Source organism: Humulus lupulus, chromosome 9 (genome assembly GCF_963169125.1).
Source record: "Humulus lupulus chromosome 9, drHumLupu1.1, whole genome shotgun sequence".
Lineage (NCBI taxonomy): Eukaryota > Viridiplantae > Streptophyta > Magnoliopsida > Rosales > Cannabaceae > Humulus > Humulus lupulus.
In genome coordinates, this window is record NC_084801.1 from 110,708,220 (window position 1) to 110,714,219 (window position 6,000).

The following is a 6,000-nucleotide window of genomic DNA, read 5'->3' on the forward strand; positions in this document are numbered from 1 at the left end:
AGAAGGACATAGCAGAGTATGTATCTAAGTGTCTGGTATGCCAGCAAGTGAAAGCAGAGCATCAGCGGCCTGCAGGTTTATTGCAACCGCTTAGCATACCAGAATGGAAGTGGGATGATATAGCCATGGATTTTGTGACGGGGCTACCAAAGACGAACAAGCAGCATGATTCCGCTTGGATAGTAATAGATAGACTAACCAAGTCGGCTCATTTCTGCCTGTTAGAACTTCATGCACGGCAGACCAATACGTACACATCTACATCCAAGAGATTGTACGATTGCATGGAATCCCCAAGACGATAGTGTCAGATAGAGGATCAGTATTTACGTCAAGATTTTGGAGAAACTTACAGAGAGATATGGGTACTAAGTTAAGCCTTAGAACAACTTTCCATCCTCAGACAGATGGGCAGTTTGAGCGTACGATTCAGATCTTAGAGGATATGCTACGCGCGTGTATACTTGATTTCGGAGGATCGTGGAACAAGTACTTACCGCTGATCGAGCTCTCGTACAACAACAGCTACCAGTCGACGATCGGGATGGCACCTTATGAGTTGCTATATGGAAGAAGGTGCCGATCACCGTTGCACTGGGACGAGGTAGGAGAAAGGCAGCTTCTAGGGCCCGAAGCTGTTAGGCAAGCTCAAGAAGCAATAACGCTTATTAGACAGCGTATGCTTGCTGCTCAAAGCCGTCAGAAAAGCTATGCAGATACCAAGCGACGCGATGTGGAGTTCCAAGTTGTAGATCAAGTCTTCTTGAAGATATCTCCTATAGAAGGTGTCAAGCGGTTCGGAAAGAAAGGCAAGCTTAGTCCCCGATTCATAGGTCCTTTTAGATATTGGACAAAGTGGGAACAGTTGCGTATAGACTAGCCCTACCGCCAGCACTAGCCGATAGTCACAACGTCTTCCACATCTCGATGTTACGCAAATATGTGTCAGACCCATCTCACGTCCTAAAGTACGATACGATAGCGCTCCAGAAAGACTTAAGTTACGAGGAACGACCGGTTAGCATCCTAGATAGAGGGATAAAGTAGTTACGGTCTAAGAGCCTTCCTATAGTCAAAGTCCTATGGAGCAATAGTTCTGAACGCGAGGCAACGTGGGATTTGGAGGAGGACATGCAAGACTGGTATCCGAGTTATGTGATAAGTAAATTTCGAGGACGAAATTCTTTTTAGTAGGGGAGAATTGTAGAGTCCAAGAACTTTACTTAGCTAAGATAGATAGTAGTTTGATAGTATTTATAGCATTATCTTTGTTACTATGGATTTTTGGTTCAGACCGGGAATTATTTGGACACTCATAGTAGTACTTATAGATTTTCTAAGTTTAATCTATAGTTTAAGAATATTAAGTATAACCTAAGGTTTGATTAAAGTGACTGATATTAAGGATTATATTTATTATATTATAAGGTTTAGACATCAACCAATAGGATTTTAAACACATGTTATGAATGGTGATTAAGGATTAAGTATTTTTGGGGATTAAATCTAATAAGGAGTAAAGTTTGAATGTTATAGGGTCAGTCAGCAGCTTTGAGTACGTTGAGGGTTTAGTCAAGGCTGTTTACTCCATTCAAACTTAGCTAAAAATGTGTAATTTCGTGTTTAAATATTCAGCGTGTGCCGATATATCGCAGCTATAGGGGGCGATATATCGCAGCACGTAGATACGGAAAACACGAAACGATGCACGGTCGCCTCGGGCATACTGGCCCAGGCGATATATCGCCTACAGGGGGCGATATATCGCCTCCTTCAGCATAAATTCAAACTCTTTTGAATTCATTTCCTTTCAGCCATTCAAACTCCTTCAACAGTCCAGCATCTTTTGAACGAGTCTTCAGCCTCTGCTGAACGATTATTCAAATGATTTTCACCTAAAAAGCCATTATTTTTATTCAAGTAAAATCAAGATCTTTTCATCTCCAAACTCTATAAATAGGACCTAGTACCCAGCCATTATTCACCTTTTGCTCTATGTTCAGAAGCTGCTAGTGTTAAGTGAGTGTGAGAGTGTAAGCACCTGGTTTGGGAAAAACTATAAGCTTAAACATCATAAGCTTATCAAACACTTTGGGAAGTGAGTTCTATAGTATTTCGGTGGAGGTGTAGATTGGTCTTTCAAGTCTTTGAGGTAACCAAAACTCTAGTTCCTTTCTGTATTATGTTATTTTCTTTCTCATAGTCTTCTACTCAATCTCTAACCTTAATCTTCATTTTGGTTAGGGAATCTAAGTTCTTGAGCACATAAGTTCGGTAAGCATGTTTCTCAAATGGTTTAGTCTTTCCATCTCCTTCATTTCATCTTCTTTCTTTAGACTCACTCTTTCTTATGGTTTTAGGATTGTTCCAAAAAGTCCCAACTCAGTCCATTATATCCCGGTAACTTTGGTAAGGAAAATAGGCTAGAATCTATATGTTTATGTTTATGTGTTATGTTATGATATGTTATGAATATGTTATAAATGTATGTATGCTTGTAGGCTTGGGCATATGACCCATATGACTAACAAGACCCCAAATGGATTATGGGCATATGACCTACTTAGCTAGTAGGACCCCACTAATTCCATGGGCATATGCTTGTTTAGTCTATGGGACCCCAAGTAATAATGGCCATTATAATAAGTGTATCTCTAGGGCCAGCAATATTAATCAAACCTTATGTTAAAATTAATATTTCTGAAATATTTCTATGAGTTTTCAACTAATTCCCACATTGAAAAAAATAATCACGAAAAATAAAATACTACTAGCTAGTACTACTACTAGCTACTATCTAGCTAAGTAAAATTCTGAGATGCTACAGACTTTTATGTTACTCAAATTACACGTGTGAGTCCAAGTGACTCGCATATAGAATTAAACACTGTTTTAAATAAACAGTGTAATGATCCTAGATTAGTAGGATGTTATAGTTACTCACGATAACTTCCAAGTATGCCACTCATGATTACTTGCAAAATACAAGGAAGCTTGGAGAAACGATGTATCTAGGAAATGTAACAAGGACCCTCAAACCGAAAGAGCGTTGACTAACAAGTTTATCTTGTAAATATTGATATGTACTAACCTAAGATGCCAAATATACGTATCATCACTTTGAGAAACTTTATGTCACTTTTATCAAGTATTAGCTACTTAAATAATTCCAAATTGCTTATTGATTGTTCATTAGGTTTTCAAAAACATACTCCATTAGATTGTTTTTATGACAATTTATTTATACCATTCTCTTAAATAATAATCTTATTATTAATAAAAGAAACATCAAAATTTTGTCCAATCTATAAAGATATAGAAATCAAATTTGTATATGATTTTAATATATTTTTTCAAAACAATAAATCTATTTTAAAATTAAAAAAATTGCTCCCACTATCTTTACAAAAACAATGACATTACTTGCAACTCTAATGGTCACATTGCCTTCAGTAAAAATTCTTTAAAGAACTAAGTTTACGTAAAGAATGATAAGCATGATTATTGGCTCCCGGATCAATTTTCCAAGATGACAAAACATCTCCCAATAAAAGGCTTTAAAACAAGTAAATCAAATTTACATTTTTTTTTCCTTTGCAAGATTAGCGATTGAATAAAAATTATTGGCTTTAATTTGCCAGTTATCTCCAACATAGCATCTATCTACTTATCATGTATGCAATTCTTATTTTTATGTTTTATCAAAAGGAACATTATCCATGATACAGAGTGAGTAATAACGAGCCTTTTCATTAGATCGCATCAAATTTAGGTACTTCCCTTTTCTACATGAGGTTTTGTGACAGCTGACACTTAAAGACATTCCTCTTTCATGACAAACTTATGTTCTTCACATTAATACAATATTATAATTAAATTACCACCATTTTAATTTGTGTTCGTTGAGTAAAGCAACAATAATAAAGAGGTTATTGATTGATGATAGTGACTGCTAAAATAATAAGCTAAATATCTTTAATATAATCAAATATAAATATTGAGTTTCAGAATATTAAACATGATGCTTGAATGAAACACTTTCAATATAACACATCGAAAAAAACTATTACTAAACCACGATAAACTAATTTGACAATTAATGGACCAGCCTTAGGGTAGGTCAGACTAATTTCAAATTAATTTTGAGACAATCTCAAATTCATAAGTGGAAACTTAAAATAAACTATTTTCTCCTTCGACTTATGAATAACTATTTTCTATCCCAGCCCTTGGCCCATGAGGGCTCCAATAGTGCAAGGAAGAAGAGAGCGTACGAAGGGCCAAGGGATGACCAATAGTGAAAACACAAACGCGGAGGTGAACCCAGGAAAATGCCATACACCTTCTATACAGACATGGCAGATTCCATGGAACCTATCTTCCTCACAAATTAAAATTAGGTCCCCTTCAAGAGACCCTGGCCAAAGAAGAGAGCCCGATCCAAAAGGGACCCTAGTAAGTATTACTAATACCACAAGGATATTTCCCACACCACAACAGAGTGTACCCATTTGAAAGTGGAAATCAAGGAACTAAAATGCAGGGGGAACCTAGGTAGGTATGTCAGAAGGGAAAACCCAAGACCAGAGGATAGACCACCCTCACCCTAAACCCAAGAAGTAGCCCTGGAGGTGCAGGGAGAAGTAAGAATGATCTTCATAGGTCCAGGATTCGGAGGAGAGTCAAGGAAAGGAAGAGATAGGTATGACAAGGAAGCTAGACGAAGTCCACCCCCGTGCACTATGACCCTGGAGCACCGACCCCAAAGGAGCCTTAAGGGGGAAAATTAATCGATAACATTTATGGAGGAAGATGCACGAAGGGTGAATTTCCCCCATAGACTGACCGTCCAACTGGCCAATATTAGAGTGCATCATGTGTTCATGGACAATGGTAGTTTCATAGATATCTTATATCACCCATCATTGGAGAAGATGGGCTTGGGCGTTAGGAACATGAAACCCTATCATACCTCCTTATACGGATTCACTAGGGACTTGATACTACCCTTAGGAACAATCGAGTTAGCCATCGCCATGGGGGAGCAACGCAGACAACCACTGTTATGGAAAACTTTTTTGTAATAGATTGCGCTTCATCTTTCAATGCGGTATTTGGGAGATCTTCCCTGAGAGAATCAAAAGCAGTGATCTCGATATATCGCCTTCTTAAGTTCCCCACCCCACGAGGAGTGGCAAGCTTGAAAGGAGAATAAGGAGATGCTAGGGAGTGTTATAATACGGGGCCAATCCAGACGTCAAAACCTGATATCATGGTTTCTACTACCTCACCCCGTTTCCCAAATTCGCTAGCATCATCAACCTCCCCAGCCATCTAAATGGCTTCAAAGACCCATTCTTTATGTCAAACTAATTTTTGAAATACGAATACCATTATTTCAATCGACCTCGTAAGTATATTTGTTTTTAAACTCCATCTGAATTATTTGCTTTTGCTAAGTCTTGCTTATTTTGATTGAGTTGTTATCTTGTGTAGCTATTTATAAGAGAACAACACGGTTTGAGACCCTTGTGGGCCAATAAAATACTTTGTCCAACATTCCTGCCGATGAGAAGGAGGGAAGACCCATGGGTGAATGATGCCACCATGGTGGCCTACAAGGTGATCAGGGAAGATCAGAAATTGTCCATCAGGGCTCGAGGACATCCCAAGGGGATACATCTAGTCATTGAGAAGGTCGAGGAAGAGTAGGACGTGGCACCATTGCTTTGTAAATGAAAGATTGCTGAAGGTGGGTAGGAGTCTCACCAAGGTCGTGCCAAATCGGAGGCAGTAGGCGACACCTTCGAGCAAGGTAAAAAAGATATGGAAATAAACCAAGCTGCTACCAGTTTTGCAATAACCTGATTTAATCTGAGGCAACTTGTGCGTCGGCATTCTAAAGACCTGGACTTGGATGTCACTTTACATCAATGCATCGACCAATTGGTCGTTGGCCATGATTTTTTCCTACCCTAAATATATCGTAGTAGTAGATAT